The sequence below is a fragment of the Macrosteles quadrilineatus genome, unplaced genomic scaffold (genome assembly GCF_028750875.1).
Source record: "Macrosteles quadrilineatus isolate MER2022 unplaced genomic scaffold, UCM_ALF_1.0 Scaffold_9__3_contigs__length_116548681, whole genome shotgun sequence".
Taxonomy (NCBI): Eukaryota; Metazoa; Arthropoda; class Insecta; order Hemiptera; family Cicadellidae; genus Macrosteles; species Macrosteles quadrilineatus.
In genome coordinates, this window is record NW_026542602.1 from 102473261 (window position 1) to 102492133 (window position 18873).

The window sequence follows — 18873 nt, forward strand, 5'->3', positions numbered from 1 at the left end:
CTCAAAACAATTAATTTGGTTTTGCATTAGGTATTTAAATTTTGTTTTGAGCCCTAAAAAGGTGTGATAACTCACTTTCAGATTTTTTGTTGTATTCAAGACAACAGTTTAAAAATAGTTTTACATGTGGGCCTATACTATTTGAAGTTCGAGGGTGGAAGGTGCTTCTCTCCGGGGTTCTAGGCCTTTAATCTTGTTTCTTCTTATCAATTGGTTTGGTTTTCAAGCCAAGCTCTCTATTCTCCTGTTGTATGATTGAGTGGGGAGTAATTGCTTAAAGTGATGGTAACTTTTTCTTACCCCATTTTGATATTGGAGTAAAACAGAGAACTTTATTATTTGTCTCTTAACTACCAATCTTAATTTGCCCATTTGCTTCAATCTAAAGAAAAATACATCTGGAAGAATTCACATAAAAATAGTTAATGCAACGAAATCTGTATACAAATACAGTGTTTTAAAATACATTTTGGGTTTGCCACCATAATGGTAATATTAACTGACTACCTTTGTAAGTACACAAGTGGTACAATGGTCCAAATGTTTGCTAATGCACTCTGCAAGGATTTTACTTTTTATCAATTTCACTGACAGAATTGATTATCTCAGTTTTTCCATTGATTGTCGGACTCTATGTTCAATGGTGGCTGTGGTGTGATAGCTTATTGTGGAACTATTTATTGTTGTTTTGCACTGTACTAGTTTACAAATTTTAAATAATGTTTTAAAGCAATATAGTTTATTTAGAATAAAATATTTTTCTAAGTTATACTTTTTATTTTTTTTTTGTTATATTACAACCTCAAAGGATGGAAATATTTTAGTTGTTGCTTGCTGTAAAATATCAGATTACAAAAACAATTCTTTAATTTAATGTTAGTTGTTTACTTAGTTATAAAAATCAACTAGTAGTGTACATAATTGTTATGTACTATTTACTTATTTGTTATTTAGTATGCAATTCATTTATTATATTACAAAGAGTTGCTCTACTAATTTAAATATAATTAATTAACATTTGAAATTATTTTGGTGGTATTTAAATTTACCATTTTAAGTATTTAGTCTTTAAAGACGATAAACACAATAGACCTACTGTAGCCTAATATAGATATAATAAAATAAATACTTCTTACAATACCTTTTTGGAATATTCATTTGAAAATATTTTTACTTTTTTTATTAATTATGGATTGAATTCGGTAGCATGCAACCGAGAAAGAAATAATATTTCTTAAATAAGGCCAATCCAATTCAATCTATTCATATATTATATTTGTAATTTTTTAATATTATTTATAGAAATGAGAATGTACGGCAGCAGGAATGATATTTGTAAGTTGTTTATTTTTTAGAAAATATTTTGGTTGTTTTCTTTAATTTTTACATTAATTTTCCTTAAGGGTGTTTATGCTTAGGTAGAAAATCAGTTCTTTACCGTACATTTTAGTTGTGTTTTTTTTTCTTTTTCTGTAATAGAAAGGGATCAAACTTAACTGTGATTTCCTCCAACCTACACATTTTTCTTGTATGAAGTCAATTGTAATGGTAGTTATGGTTTTCCAGCTTGTGACCATACCTTTTTACAAATTAATATCTGGCTTATATAATAATAATTCATTAAATTATTTAACTAAAAAATCATTTATAGAAAGCTTTTTACGGTTGTTTTTTTTTTTTTTGGGAATTTTATTTGTTTATTGTTAAGTAATGTTTACTTTACCCGTCTGACTTGATGCTATTAGTTAACATTGCCCACTTAACTTGTGTATGGAGGCATTTTGCAAAAACAACAATTTGATTCACTGTACTCAAGATTATTTGTAAGGATTTTACTTCCTATATATTTTTAACGGATTTGTAATAGTTACATTTGATTATTGTTATAATTTACAATATGTAGGCTAGCTATACGTTTAAATATTGGTACCTGAATGGTATAAGCTTATACATTACAATTGCATTGTAAAATAGCATTTTGAAAAGTTATCTCTGATTTTTATTCCATTCCATTTACATTCTTAGCTACTCTGTTGCATATTGTAGTTTTCTGAAATGTTTTTTTACTGAAAGAATAAGTTGTTTTTTGGGTTTAGTTTGTTCAATGTTGTTTTGGTGTTATTTATTGTATTATCAGTATTTTAGCACAAATAACTTAATTTACTGAGTGTGCAATGTGATCATTTATGATTTTTCTGATCAAGTTTGTTGTTGAATTAAAATTGTTTAATTTTGTACATGGTTTTTAAATACCGCCTTTGGTCCAACTAATACAACTTTGGTTAACTAATACAATTTCTAGAAGATTCAAAAATCATGTATTTAATAGTGGTCTAGATTTAAAAAAAATTATAAAGCCCTAAAACTCCAATTACTAAAATGGTGAAACTAATGTTTAAATATTATGATTTCAATTGTTTGAAGTAATGTATAAACATTAATGTGTTTAAAAGACAACAAAATTATTCATCATTTTAAATTCAAACTAAATCTCTGAAAGATAACATGTGTATACCTACTGTAACTTTATTGTCTTGTTATATCAATAGACATTCAATCCCCATGATAAAGTTGTCACCAATTATAAAATCTTAATAGATGTGGTTAAAGTGAGCCGCTGATTTAAATTACTGATTTCTGATGAGTATGCAGGCTTTTATCCTAATCACACTGATAGGACAACTTATTGAAACCTAAAGCATCTGTAATGCCCCCATCAACTATCTCGGTTACAAATAATAAGGACGGAAGTAGAATTTTACACACTAGCACAATCTGTTGCTGCTGGCTATAGAACTATGTTTCATTTTAATAAAAAAATGTGACAGCTTGTCCATATAGCTAGAATGTTAACTTGAGTATGCAACAGTCGATGATACAATAGGCCTTCGTTGGCCAACTGCTGCATTAATTGATTTGTAATTTTGGAATTAAAGTATCAATACATGCATGAATCGTTTATTGCAGAAACCCCATAACCAACATTTTTGCAGTTGTCTGATTTCTACACCTAATAATGTATTTCAATTTGTTCATCAATAATATACTAAAAATTCAAAATTTAAAAAAAATTGGCTATAGGGTTTCTGCAATAAACGATTCATATATTCCCATGTTTATTTGTTTTTCATGAAAGCAACTTCAACAATCAACAAATCAGACGATAAAGAGTTAATAATGGTAAAAGTACCTAACTAAGTATTTTATTTGTCACAAAACAGTTTTTTTTTGTGACTCAACCCAAAAATAGTCAATTTACGTCCTAGGGTGAAAATAAAATATAATTTGGGTATATAAGCTGTAATTGTCTTTCAAAAACATTTTCAATTTATTTATCCCTGTTCAGTTTTCTCTCTAGGGTGCCAAAGCTCCCCTGCAGTTGACCATGCCTACCTGTTATTAATATTTGGATCCAAATAGATGGACCACCAGCTAAGATTGGTTCCTAAACAGGTTGTGGCATTATCTCATTGCCGAAATCATTTGATCGTTGTGGGAATTGAGACCAGGCCATCTGGCTGATGGTCTTCTAAAATCGTAATTAAAACCTAATCTGATTAAACCCAATTACATTAAACTTATTAAATGAGCGGTAAATGAAAGATCACACCGCCTGTCACCAAACCTATGGTATCTAAGGTAATTGTGATCACTACCATCCACAGGTAAAAATTAAAAGCTTGTGTCAATTAGGGTGGCATATGAGAGGGATGAGGGAACAATTAGCTAGAAACTGGAGGTAGGACTGGCCCGGTAACTCTTTTAGAAAATCAACATTCTGTACAACTTTGTTATAATGGAAAAAAACTAACAAATTTGGGAATTGGCTCATGGCTTCATGTATGTATCCCTATCCCCCCTGATTGAGTAAAAATGACGGCAAACATCTCCAGCTCAATGTGAGAGAACAACACCCAATAACACTGATTCACACCACTAGAAGCAAATGGTACTAAATTAATCTAACTCCTGCTCGGTGGTGTGACAACAGGACTGAATTTTATCTGGTCCGCAGGAGGGTTCCATGCGGACAATTTCAGGGGTGCAAAAATAGGACTGAGCAAAATCTCCCTAGCCAAGTCGGTTTCTTCCCGTTCCCCTGCGGTCACCTCCCTTTTCCCTACCTATACACATAAAGGCAAGAGAACTGAACAAAATGGAGTCATTCACTAGGTCGTTGCGCTGGGAACGGATCACCTCATGGAATCGTTCGCTGTCTTTTCAAAGAGAATTGTTCAGATCAAGACAGAAATTTCCTAAACTAACTTTAGACCATAAATATATTTATTACAATGTTATTATTATATAAAAAGGCAATTATACCTGTTTTAATTTTTATTTTACAAAGAAAAGTGTTGACAAATGTACACAGGGTAAATATTTCTGTGAACCCTCACTAGTTTACTACCTATGTGTATGAGTCCAGGGTTAGGGCGATGGGAATTTCCATGGTTAGGCAGGGAGAAAGGGGAAATAATTCCACTCAGTCCTACTGTCACACCCTTAGAAAATGCCACATGACTGGTCCAGGTCAGATTCAGTTCTGTGGTCACTTACCCTTGTACAGTACATATCCCCAACATGGACGTACCCACTAAGTTTACTAGGATGAATAAGTACAGCATCTTTTTTCTACAATTTTCTAATACCTCTAGGATGCATGACAGTACTTATGACCAAGCAAATGGCTATTAGACTAAATTAAGGGAAGTATTTGTCTCATCAATATTAGGTAGGCCCTACTGTAAATTAATTCATCCAAACTCCTCTAAGCCGCAGCTTCCTTTTAAAACAGGTAAACATAATAACAAAAAAGTTAAGTTACCAACTCTCATCTTATAGGCTAACTTCTTTGAGTAACAAATGCAATGTAAATATGTTTAACTAAAGTTCCAGTAGAAAGCAATGATGGAAAAATCTTTTTAAAATCTCTTCTAAAAAAAAACCTTGCGCTGGTGTAAACAGCTGATCAAGGCTGTTTCATCGTCCTTGGCGGAAAATTCGTGCGTTGGCGGAAGCTGACCTGGATTTGCCAGGAACAGTGGCTTGTTGCAACATATTGGTTGGGCCTTGAACCAACATCATCAGGTTTTCCTTTTTATTATGACTAACTGGGCGGCTCTGCCTTGAAGACCAGACTGAGTCATATGACCCGGATTAATCTTTTGTTTATCGTGAGCTGAATTTTACTTTTTTAGTTCTACACCAAATCATAGTTGAAATGGAACCTGTCAATTCGTCTGAATATTCTTCCAACTCTGTAGCCAATTAATAGTCATCGTCTACTAAGTACTTACATTCGAACAGGCGGAAATACTGTTACGTCACAACCAACAATGAGATGTCCAAGATGGCGGCGCCGGAAGTGCCATAACCAAACAGCTGATAACAGTGTAAACACAAACACGGGCATCCCAGCGAGTCTATCCTTGGCCTGGATCGTTGCTCTAGAGTTTAGGTTCCTTTAGTGTTCTGCTGATTATATTGATATCTTATCCTCCGAACCTGTCTCAGGTTTTGTGGAAGAGTGAGGAAACATGCGTATGTTTACTTGTTTGTCTAGGAGAAAACCTGTTGGTAAAAAGATCCCAGATAGCAAAAAATACTTGATTAAAGCTTGAAACAAGTTTGATTTGTCAAATCTGCAAACTTGAATAAAGTTTGCTCGTATGGGTCCGTAAACTTGATTCAAGTTAATATCATGCGTCGAAGTTCCCGCTCTTCCAGTTTGAATAAAACTTGAAACATCTAATTTGAATAAAACTTGAAATTTCTAATTTGAATAAAAATTGAAACATCTAATTTGAATAACACTTGAACTATCCAATCTAAATATAAATTGAAAAAATACTTGATTCAAGCTTGAAATAAGTTTGGTTTGTCAAATCTGCAAACTTGAAGGATCGGGTTGGTAAACTTGATTCAAGTTAAAATCATGCGTCGAAGTTCCCGCTCTTCCAGTTTGAATAAAACTTGAAGGATCTAATTTTAATGAAACTTGAAATGTCTAATTTGATTAAAAATTGAAACATCTAATTTGAATATTAATTGAAGAGTACGAGAAATAATCCTTTTTTAGCCACTTACAAGCTCTTTTTTATTTCTGAAAATTTAATTCATATGCTTTTACCAGGATTCACACAGTCTTGACACATGTAATAAAAATTTCATATTTTTTAGGTTGAGATGCATAGCACAATATAATCTTCCAATATTTCAGATAATTTTTCAAAATCACAACATAATCTAATAACTTCAATGCCTCTAGTTGTTAAATGCCAAGACACTTCTCTAAATAAAAATGCGAGATACCATCTAAAAACTTATTTTTATAAAAAACCAGGAAAACATGAGTTATTATAGTTTTCAACCCTACAATTTTACATATTATTACTATTCAGTACTAGAATTCAGAATTCATTGAAATTAAAAATAAAACACAAGAGGTAATTTGTCTAAATAGATTTATATTGAAGATTTACATAACACATTTACATTTGAAAATGCCTTCATATCTTTAACTTTCAACAAACAATTCCCTCAAAAATTCCCCATTTTACGATTACTTTAATAATACAGAGTAAGTTATCTATTCAACAAGATCTTCATCCCCATTGAGTGGAACTGCTTCGATCCCCACTGTCCACAGTGGCAGGTTTTTTCCCTCTGAAAAAAGTCAAAACAAGTAGAATCAATATTAAATTTAAGGATAATTAACCAAAATGATTAATTTCGTAACTGGTATAAAAAAATAGGCAAGTAAGCAACATTTTAAACTAAACACAGTTTAACTCACAACCAGTGTAGGCCTGTTAAATGAAAATTAATTTATTCTTACAATGATATTAAAATACAATATATGATCTTCCCAATAATATTAATATTAATTATTAATATGTATAAAACACAATTACATTTTTATTGTCAAAAAATGCTAGACACAAGCCCAGGATTGTTTTCACATTACTTCAGGCGAGACCTAGGCGTTGCGGCATTATCATTTTGATAAAATAGTTAGGTGAATCTGCGGGATTTTATATTTTATCGTTTAAGTATAAAACTAGTGATAGTTCTTGGTTGGTTATCCTAAATAAAGCCAAGACATTTGTTACAAATCTTGCTCATACTTTACAAATATATATAAGCTTTCATTTACTGTATAAATTAACCCAGGTAAGCCCAGCATTGCTATGAAACATGAAAACCCCTCTACAAGAATAAAAATACTAGCATTTTTCTTTTGGCGAATTTCCCTATAGGGAAGTAGCTATTACCGTAGGTTGCATGGCAAGACCTAGGCCCGCGACCGATTTGCTTTTTCATTTTGATGTCCCCAGAGCCCAAAATCACCATTCGTTCACATTTTTATATATGTATATATAGATTTATATATATATATATATATGTCCGTGAACACGATACCTAACTTGAGTAAGTTAATTTTTGTCCGATTTTGATGAAATTTGGTTTGAAAGTGTAAGGCGGGATAAACTTGAATAAGTTCGCGAACCAGCATGATCGAACCGTGGGAATGGGGTTTTACGGGGGGGTTTTTATGGGGTAAAAATGGGTTTTTATAATTTTTGACCCTCTAAACAAAAAATTTCCCAATTTCTCTCCAGACCTTTTTAAAGAGCTTAAAAAAAATGATTTAGTATATCAAAGTGTTTTTGTACAATTATTGGTTACGGAGAAAATAAAATAAAATTTTTTTTTTAATTCCCATTTTGTTCTTATGGAGAATATTGTAAAATGTTGTAGTTTGCTTATTTATGAATATTTATTTGATATTAAGTAATTAATATTTTACTAAAAAGCACACTTTTGTACCCTCCTTGTAGCAGCAAGCCTTGGTACTCACTAAAGCTAATGTTAATTAGGCTAAATACGGTACATTTAATTGAAAATCAATTCAGGCAAATGGAAATTGACTTAGTCTGCAGGTTTGCTGCGGTGGGGGTATTTTTTTAGCTTATACAGTACTTGAGTAATCATAATGATAAACAACAAAAAAACAATTTTATGAAAAACCATTATGCAGTAGACTCCTTTACCCGAACACCTAGTAACCAGACTGCACTCAGCAGATATATTTCTTAAACCAGACAATTTTTATCAGTACGGTTTAACCACACTGGATCGGCAGAGGAAGTGGGCGGTACTGAAACAACTTGTCTTGTAGGATAGATTTGAAGATGGATAGATTAAAAGATTTAAAAGGTATAAAGCCCCCCATACACTATCCAACATGTTGGTCGGACATGTCGGGATCCAACGTCTTGTCGAACATATTGGACGGTGTGTGGGTTCCGACCCGACATGCTCGACGGATATGTCAGGTCGGATGCTCGGTCCGATAGCACCACCCGACTCGAGCCGTCCGCCTGACATGTTGGACCCATCGATGTATAATACTCTACTACATACAGCGATTATACATCGATTTATTATGCACGGGAGTTATTATACATCGATGGTTGGACCGTGTGTGGGAAACCGTCAAACTGCTCGCCCAACTAGCCACAGTTTCCAGTTGACTTGTATTTAGCGAGTTGTGTGTGATAACCGTCCCATTTTCCCTAATGTAATTTAATGATAATAAACAGTTCTGGCCAGAATTTATTTAACTCTACAGAGACCAGAAGGTGTTGTGTGATGTCAAAAGTAAACTCTATTGCAATGAACATGTGTGTAAAGAGGAGCACGATATTCTGATGGAAAAGTGCAAGGAACTGTATCCAGAGTGTGATTTAAAGTTTGTTAAAAATAAATGTGAAAATTTAAGAGCCTCGTTCCGTAGGCTCTAAAAATCATCGCTAAAAATTCCCCACAAATAGCTACAGTCGTCTCGAAATCCATTTCAGAACTAATATTTCACCTGACTTGTTGGGTAACATGCTCGACAGTGTGTGGGAAACACCCGACATAAGTCAGGTTGGATGATGGGTCCGTCGTCAGGTCAGGTTGTCAGGTCGGGTGGCATGTTCGATAGTGTATGGGGGGCTTAAAGTCTTGGCATCTTGTGTTTTGTTTACAGTAATTATCCCAAAGTGTCTATAGTTTGGCTATTTTTACAGAATTAACATTATTGGCTTATATATTTTGCATTAGACTTTTATCATGTAACAAGTATGAGGGCACGTCAGTTTCAACTGTCTCCTCCCCTGTATAATTGAGTCCACTGTAAAGTATTATTAGGCTACCAATGGAATTCTATTAATGATGAGTTGAATAGTTAGTTGGTGAAAATTTTTTATCCTTACCTTCTTTCACATCTGGTTTTGGCTTGTTGAAGCCACTTAGCAACAACGCTTGTAACTTTGGCTTCCGTGGCGTCACTTATGCCAAACATTTTCTGTGCAGCAGCTAAAAAAAAAAAAAAAAAAATACTTAAAATGAACTTATTACAGAATAGTAGCCTACATTTAAACCCTAAGACCTAAAGTTTGTCTTCCCATTTCAAACCTGGGGTTAGATTTAATTTCTGAAGCAAAGTTCAAGATTTTACTTTCATATTATCCTTCATATTTTAATAAATCAACTGTTTGACAAGCTCGCTACTGATCGGCGCAAAATAGACCGATCCTAATATTCATAATATTCAACGTCACTGATGGACTAAAGGTAGTAAATTAGTTAGTGGCGATTAGTAAACCTTCATTTGATTTTTCCATTATCAGCAAGTTTGGTTAGTTATTAGGTTATGACAGTTTAATTTTTATATTACACAAATTATAATTTTTTTATTTTTTTACTCTCATTTTGTCTGTACTAAAATTCTGCAGGTGGAATAAAAATTGTGCCACCCCTACAGTGCCTATCTCAACCGCTTCTGGTTAAAAATAATCCAGCTGTAGGCCGATGTGTATAACTTTATTTAGAAGGTCTTTATTACATAACCTGTGTCTAAACTTAAGCCTAGACCTAAGTTATTTTAGTTATAAAATATTTAGGCCTATGTTAAACACCCAGGTACAGTTCTGCAATAAACCTACAAAAGGCCTATTTTATATCATCAGATGAGACTTTTATTCGATAATTTAACTTAGGTAACTTAATAAAATATTAAGTTAAGTTAGGATTACGTTATTTTTCCATAAAATACTTAAGTAAAGTTTTTTTTTTTGTGGGGTCCACGAAAAACATTTTATTAAATTTATTTTTATATGTATTGTAAGTTATATTATATTATACTAGCCCATTTTGCTATAGGCTAAAGGATTAAAATTAAGAAAAATGCAAACGAACTTAAACCTAAATAAGTAACTTAGGTACTTATTTATTTAGGTTTAAGTTCGTTTGCATTTTTCTTAATTTTTATTTTAATGAGTAGCTTAAAGGCCTATTTTGCTTGGAGCCATTGTAGCGATAGTCACGTGGCGATTGGAGCTGGGCACTGCTCTGACGGAGTTTGCGTTGTCCTATTTTACTTGGAGCGACTATCGCAAGAGTCGCTAGCTACAGACGCGGACCACTGCCCTGGGTACCAGTCTGAGCGATAATCGCGCCGCGACTGATGCACAGTAAAAACATGCACTGAACCTCAAAACAGTCCAGTTCACTCAGTAGGCACATTAATAATACGGGTTAAAATAGCCATAAGTTAATTTACTTTTTTGTTCACATTACTTTTTCCATTCATGTGCTGTTAAGGTTGTACTGTTTTGGTTATTTTTCCTTACACATTGATTTAATTTTCTATATTTAATTGTAGAAGAAACAGGCGACTCTTTATTACCAGCAAACTGTGCATTGTCTATTGTCTTTGCTCAAATAGTTGTGTTTACATTTTTTTAGGTAATCCTCGTCTATTTGAATTTAAATATAAAATGCTTGACTGTTCCAAGTTGACTATGTGTTATTTAGTTGTGGATTTTAATACTGTATCAGTTTTTTTGTATGAATAAATATTTTTTATTTAGACTCCAAGTTTTATTTTCTGACATTCATCTACTCTTATTGGTATCACTAATTTGTTTTTATTGATATTAATATATTTTTTTCATTGATATCACTACAGTTTTCTATTTATATTCTACCTAGTGACATCTAGTGATACGTATCCGTCCCAAATCCTACGTATCACTCAGAGCATATTTTAAGGAATTTCCACTGGGCGACAGTGGCGCCTGACTTTCCGGGGGGTCTGGAAACCCCCAATAAAAAAGGGGGGTTCCATGGTCCCCCCCCCGGAAATTTTTGCATACATTTAAGTGAAAATCACACATTTCTATGTATCTTTTAATAAATGTTTTCGATTATATTTGCTTGTAAATAGTCCATATAATCTCCCTTAATTACGTATTGTAGAACATTGTAACAGGCCAAGGCTCCCTTCACAACCTCTTAGGAAAAGATTATAGCTCTATAGTCCAAAATATTTACATTATGTATTTTTTTTAATTCCGATACATTTAAAATGTTAATCATAAAAAAAAAATGCCGGCACCACCCATAGCCACTGGGCGACGAAATCTCAGCACTGGGCGACAAAAGTGTCACCCAGTTAACATGTTATTTTATGCCCTGGTATCAATAACTTAAATGTATTTTCTTTTTCTATCGATCGTCTATTGATACTTCCACTAGGGTCAAGTAGAGCCTCGTCTTCTAACTCCTCCCTGAGGAGATGCTTTAAAAAGTTACAACACGCACTCATGACCTCACCATTGTGAGTGCTGGTATTCAAATAACTATGAAAAATCGTGCGACGACCGAAAATCAATCGCTCTAAGCAAAACGGCTGCCGTAACAGTGATAGTAACTGAGCGATAATCGCTGTGCGACTATCACTACAGTCGCTCAAAGCAAAATAGGCCTTAAGTTAAATGGACTAAATCAAAGTACCGTAAGTGAACGTAATGCCAATTGTAGTTTTATGGAGAAGAAATGTTGTAGCCTATATTAGAAACTCATCGCCTGAAAGCTGACCAGACTCTTACTGCAATTAAACGTACTACTGCATTTTATCTGACAGTGTCACTGACAAAGTAGGCTTAAATATCGAGTAGGCTACTGAAGTAACTTAGCTTTAAGTCCCTAGGCCTAAGTTATAAGTTACCTACCTACACATTAAAATATCATGGTATAAAATAGCTTGCATTGAGTTAAGTCTAAAGCTGGGTTTTCCTAGACGCAGAAGAGAAGCGCGGAGAGCGGAAAATCGATTAACATGGCATTCCGCTTCTAGGAAAACAGTAGGCCTAACAATAAACTATTTAAGACAAGAGGAGTTCACTCTCCACGCTACTCTCTCCCCACCTAGAAAAACCCAGCTTTATAGAATAGTCTACAACGAAACTTAGGCCCATTATGGCTAATCTAGGCTATAACTTACCATAGTCTATACTATAAACAGTGAAGACAGAATGCCTAAGTTAGACCAAACCACAATACCGGTTCCTATCTTACATGGAGATCTTGATATCCAGGCTGGTTAAAAAAATGTTTTTAGGCATACAAACAACTCAAACAAACTAAGTTAAGTTAGGACGATAAGTTGACAACAAATTATCGGTCATATTTAAATACACTTCGCCTCTAACCTCTAACCTTTTTATTTTTTAGGCTAGGCTACTCATTGCAAGTAGGCTGACCAACTCAAAAGAGGCTTGCTTTAGGCTTAAGGCTATACTTAGTTCTTTCAAAATTTTCACTGATTTTGAGTTTACTTAATTTCTTCCTAGGCTAGGCTATCCTCGTAATTAAGGTGATTTGATTTTGTTAGTCACAATCCTTGAGTTTACTTAGTTTGTGCTAATAAGAACTTACCTTGATGGATAAGAAGAAATAGGCCTAGATGAAACTTAATAAAAAATCAGCTCCAACAATATATAATAACTTGAACAACTTAGCACCACAATATCGATATTCTCAATGAGAGAGATTGAGAATTGAGAATGAATCACTCACAAATACACAAAGACAAAGCAATAAAGCAATATGGCCGATGCCGTCTTCAAGTGTCGGTCCCACCCCACCGTTAGCGTCGTTCCCGCTCAGAATTGTGGGTAACTTACACTCGACTCCAATTCGAATCCAACGTGATACTTAAAAGCTGTAATTTCAAGCCAACGTAAGCGTAATGGAAGTGCATTGTGGGTAATATTACACTCGACTCGGGTTCGAATCTAATGTGATATTTCAAAGCTGTTAATGCAAGCAAGTGCAAGCGTCATGGTAGTGTGTTGTGTATACTCGAATCCAGTTTGAATCTAATGTGACATTTCAAAGCTGTTAATTCAATCCACTGTAAGCGTAATTCAAGTGTGTTACACGAAGTTGACACTTGACTCGAGTTTGAATCTAAAGTGACAATTCAAAGCTGTCATTTCAAGTAAAAGCAAGCGTAATTCAATGCTTGAATCAAGCTTACGTGCTATCTGGGATAGTCTATCAAAGTAGAAACGCAAGGTCGTTAGATTTGTCATGGATCTGTGACTTTACTTTATTGGTCCTAGTTTATTTAGCATATCCTCATTATGGTTCAGTTTGATAACTCCAGGATTGCGTTTTATCCTTTTTACAGTACTCTCATATCTTCAGCTATATGTCTGTCTAGTGTCTGTAATATATATCTCGAATTCCAGCGGAAGGATTTTGACCACATTTTGGAATTAGTTACTTTTAGTCCTAAAAACGTAATTGGTGACAGCCACTAACACAGGAAAATTCGTTACACAACTCATTTGAAAATTTAAAAATTCAACATAGGCTTATGGGCTGCCAAGTAACTAAAGTGGTTGAACAAAATAACAAGGAATAAAAAAAAGAATTGTCACATGAGTTTATAACTGCCATCCACAGTACACTCTAGCAAATTAAAAAATACAGTCAAAGGAAAAAACGCATCAGTTGTAACTATTTAGCAAAGATTACACTGAAGATTGATCGATATAGGGTTAAATATAGTGTCGATCATATACTGATTATTTTACTTAGCTGTATTCCATCAAAACTTAATCTCCGAAGTGCTGCTGAGGCGTTCCAAGTAAACTAATTACATCTGGGGGGGGGGGGGGTTAATTTGCATAAAACTAACTGCTAAATTCCAATTTAAAAAAAACAGTCATAATCTCGATTTCTTTAGAAGTAGTAGTGAAAAAGTGAAAAGTCGTTGTCAAAAGCCGTTTTGTAACTACAGTAATATAATTTTGTTTATATCATTTTTTTATATCTGCTGTCATAATTGGATTTCAATTAGTACAGAATCTTTTAACTCATTTTCTATGCAACAGCAGTAGTTGTCAACGCAGAGACGTAACCGAATAACCCTGCAACGTCTTTGTTTACAACAACCACACCTTAACAACTACAGACTTCTAACAATAAAATTCAAATCCAGAGCCTTGAGGTCCAGTGGCAGTTTGGGATTCCCCCACGATAACACCGTCTTGACCGTCTGCCAAACCTTGACCATTGGTGGGAGTGAGAGGGGAGATGAGAGATCACACAGTTCAGGAAGTGAAGTAGTTTCCTCAGACCTAAACACAACTTCCTACACTTACAGTCTGCAAGTCGATGTTGGGCACCTTGGAAGTATCCTCTGGCCTTACAAACCGCGAGTAATTTGACGAGACATGACATGATAGGGGTGTTTACGGTGTGTATTGTTGTAGGTCTCACTTCTATGTGTGTTTTGATATGTAACGCGACGAATTCTTGGGATCACAGTAGCTACTGTATATTGGTTCAAATTTTTAGCCTGTTTGCCTCTAGATTTACTTTTGTAGTTCAGCCATTAAATTTCAAACCACGGTAGCAATGCGAGTCCGGACTAAAGTGACGGTTGATGTCACTGTCATTATTGCAATGACCGAGTTTATCTTGTTCACATTTTTTACTTCTTGTGCCTTAAAAACATTTCTTGTACTTGGAATACTATACAGTATTTTTTAAAGCGTCCATTCAAGGACTTGGAATACGCAACTTGTGTTTTGAGTTAACTCGCTATAGTCAACACAAATAGAATAGGTGGTCGATTAATACCAGAAGGCCTATTTAAAAACATTACCTTCACCCGCCAGTTCTATTTGCCTTGAGTATAATAGTTTACGAATACACGGGGTTTAGTTTCAAAAATTAAAAATATATGTCCCATTCAAACAGATTGCAATCTACATCGTCAGTAAAACCTTGATAAGAATATTCTCAAAGGTATTATAAAATATCATTTGTTATCAAAGTTGACTTCTTATCGAGGTTTGCAATAATATGTGTTTAGGGTAAACTAATTTCAAAGGGATTTGAAAATGACCCTTGTTATCGAGGGTCTTGTTATAGAGGTTCTACTGTAATAATATTCTAATGCATATATTTCAACTGATATCCATGTGGGAGCAAAAAATTCTTCTCACTACATTATTTTGATGAACTTCCCACGCAAGGATTTAGTCCAGAAAACAGCTGTTTACCACCAGCTTATTCAAATGGGGTTTCATTGCGTACTACTGTACTGTAATGAGTTTTACCGGACACCAATCAGCTGATTATACTGTATGGCAATGAATGGTTATAAACAAAAACATAACCTCTCTTGGAGGTTATGACTAGTGATTTTTAGTCCTTTAGTTGGTGGAAATATATAAGGATTCGTACAGATTTAGTAGTATGGCGTAAACTATCGTACGTAACTCGTCCAAAATGTGTATACCGGACTCGTATGGTAATCCCGTACTCGACTTCGTCTCGCACGGGAACGACCACACTCGTCCGGTAAACACTTATTTTCAGGACTAGTAACGTAATATATACTATTTTAATCTTCTGAGTAACCGAAACCGTTTCATATTGAGAAATTGATGTGAAAGTGTGTAAATCTTTCATGATTTGTTGTCTTTACTTTGTATTAGTCAATAGTACCACCTTTGCAAGAACCAATCCTGTTTCTGATAAGAACAACCCATCAGCTGTTGCATAACTTTGGCGAGCTCAAACATGACAACATTTACATCCTCTCTTATCAGCTGTTTTGTTTTACTTTCGTTCGATCCTGTTTAGATCCAGGGCGTGCAAACCCAGTTTGCAAACGCGATGGAAGTGATTAAATGCAAAATTGCACATGCCTTCAGTAAAGTTTTTTCATAGCTAAAACATACTCCCTTAGTCTATGGTTATTTCCATCCAACGATGAGAGATTCTTAATCTCATTGATAATTGAACTATCATGGCTTTCTCGTTGAGAATGATAAATAAACGGGATGTTTCTCCTCAATAAATTCAACCTATTAAATGTGGCCTTCAATAGGCAAATATTTCAATCACCATTGCGGAACTCTCCTCAATAGTTTGAATTATTGTTTAATGCAGGCAAATATATTTTTATAGTTGATGCATACAGTCATCTGATTACTTTTGGGTTTTCTAAACGTGACACATAATTTTAAATTTTAAATATGAATTGAACTGTTTACAAACTCTTGATATATATGGTTCACACGCCTTTTCAGTTAACGCTGTTTAATGTAGGTATAGTTTCGTGATCTCTTAGGTCAATCACAGTTTTAATATCTTCACTGATTAATAAGCTAAAAACAAATCAAAATTGGTTCCAAACCAACTCTTTTTAGGATAGAACAAGAAACATTTGGTTTGAAAGGATTTTCCTAGTATTCAATAAGTGATGCAATGCCAACGCAAATCGGGTTTGTCCAGCCCTTAAGAAAGGCTTAAAGAACTTTTTTGGCAGTTCGAGACCTGGACCTGGCTATTCTTGATCATTCATTAGGCTTTTAATAGGCGATCTTGATAAAAGTTTTCAATAGACAGCCGTTAAAAAGCATTCACGTGGTTCATGTTGAACTCACCACCATTCACCATCATTGTACTACGACCATGATGTGTCAAGTTCGTAGTACTCGTACAATGATTCAACCATAAAATGTCACTAAAATACGGGAAACAACTTTTTGAGAAGTTAATGACACTTCGACGATTGGACACAAGAATCATGAGGAAAACTCACTCGTAGAAACACACCAACATACAGACTCCTACACACGCACACTGAGTCAGATCAATGGCCGGAAGGTATAATGACGACCTCAGAGACCAAGGACCGACTCCTCGACCGCGACGAAGACGATGCCCTAGACTCCGCCACGACCCTTGGTCGGCGACCTTCCTTTCTGGTCCTCCCAGTCTCCCACGCGACCATCCCACCCACGGGTCCATTGGAGTATCCGAGAATACGGAACTCCCGGGGTCAAGGTGGCTTCTCACACCTCTGAGAACACCTTGGATTTCTGTGTAATCTAATTGCTATCTGCTGTTGGAGGAAATTCCTCATTCCAGAATTATTTCGGCGGTAAATATGTTAACTATATCTTCTAAACGCTAAGTGCTGTACCTCCCCTTTACTGTCCAAGACTGGGACGGTGGCGTCTTCCTGTAATCCAGCCACTAGTAGGTCACGAGTTGTGGATATTCATAGGCATGCACTGTGGATGCGATACTACCTGTTGTGGATTAACGTCCGCACTAGTGAGTACTACGTCTCTCCGCAGTAGGCCTACTATCCTGATAATTAGACAAATTTGTTAATTACAAGAAAAAAATGGGGTTCGGATTTCACTATAAACTTGTAGCTCCCTTAGTTGACATTGGCTGTATGGGCTATTAACAAGTGTGTCTAAGAGACATATCGGCCTTAGTCACCACAAGACTGCGCCACCCATCCTACATACTGATCCTTTACTCATATTTGTGTTAAAATGCGCACATAGTGGCGTCCCCATCAAATAATTGATTTATTGATAGATTGACTTTTGAATTATTTATATTTATTGATAGTTAATTTTTTGCCAGTTGAATTTACTCCTCGTAATACGTTAGGTAATAAGCCATTGATCAAAAGTTTCCGTTTACAATTTCTCTACCCACAAAAATATCCCCAGATATTATTTGCATTGCACACATCAGTAGCCTTGTGATATCCCAACATCATTATACCGAAGACTACACAACTGCTGACAAATCTATCATTGGTCTGTCCTTGATTAAAATGAATCTCAAAAGGTATACAGGTGTTATGGAACATTGCACAAGTGAAATTCAAAACATAAAACACTGGTTGAAAAAAATCGCATGTTAATATTTAAAAACATCATGATAAGGAAAGGCGTACTGGTACTACAAATTGTAGATTGCTGGATTAATTAATCAACAATTGTAAGTACAAACCTAGGTTTTTCCATTTTAAAAACAGCTTTAAAAGTGTTGCTAAATCAGTAATTAAAAATTGAGATTTGAGATTCCTAATTGGCCATTCAATATTAAAACCAAAATAATACATTATAGAGGGGGTTTTATAATGGAAAAGTCGCAGTTGGCCACCATTTTTCTTCTATAAACTTCAAACCGGACAAATTAGATATATACTTACTATCTCATATTACCGTGAATACACTATAATAATGTCCTTTTTGTTTACAATATCTTGAATCGCACTAAGATCAATCTAAAACACAGCAAATCACACAATTACCACACGCACACAAGGACACACCTGTCGTCACGAGGACAAGGACCTCTCCGGCCACACGCGACAACAGGAAAATCTGCTGAGAATTCGGGAAACGCGAAAAAAATCAATGATAAGACAAGTTCATGGATCAAGGTCATGTGTACACTTGAATACGTTAGGTACTACTGAAAACCTACACACACAGTGAAAATGGAAAACATATTGTTTAACAAATGTGACTGCTCTTGTTAGCAAGCTGTCCAATATTGTGTTATTTCCAATAGGTAGGTATTTTAGTTCTTTAGGTAGGATATAATTGCTAAGACCAAGGATGCGATGGGTTGACGAGGTTATGAATGACATAGAAAGAATGGGAGCAGACAAGAGCTGACTTTTGTTAGACTCCAAAA

General features: G+C 34.7%; 1 long non-coding RNA gene across 1 annotated transcript; it reads right to left on the reverse strand.

The window, feature by feature from the left end:
* Positions 1-6511: 6511 nt before the first annotated feature.
* LOC129002177 (uncharacterized) lies at positions 6512-12879 on the reverse strand. Its single transcript, XR_008491550.1, has 3 exons — positions 12772-12879; positions 9264-9366; positions 6512-6666 (listed from the first exon to the last, which is right to left on the reverse strand). It is a non-coding gene; the product is annotated as an uncharacterized LOC129002177 (long non-coding RNA).
* Between the last annotated feature and the right edge of the window lie 5994 nt (positions 12880-18873).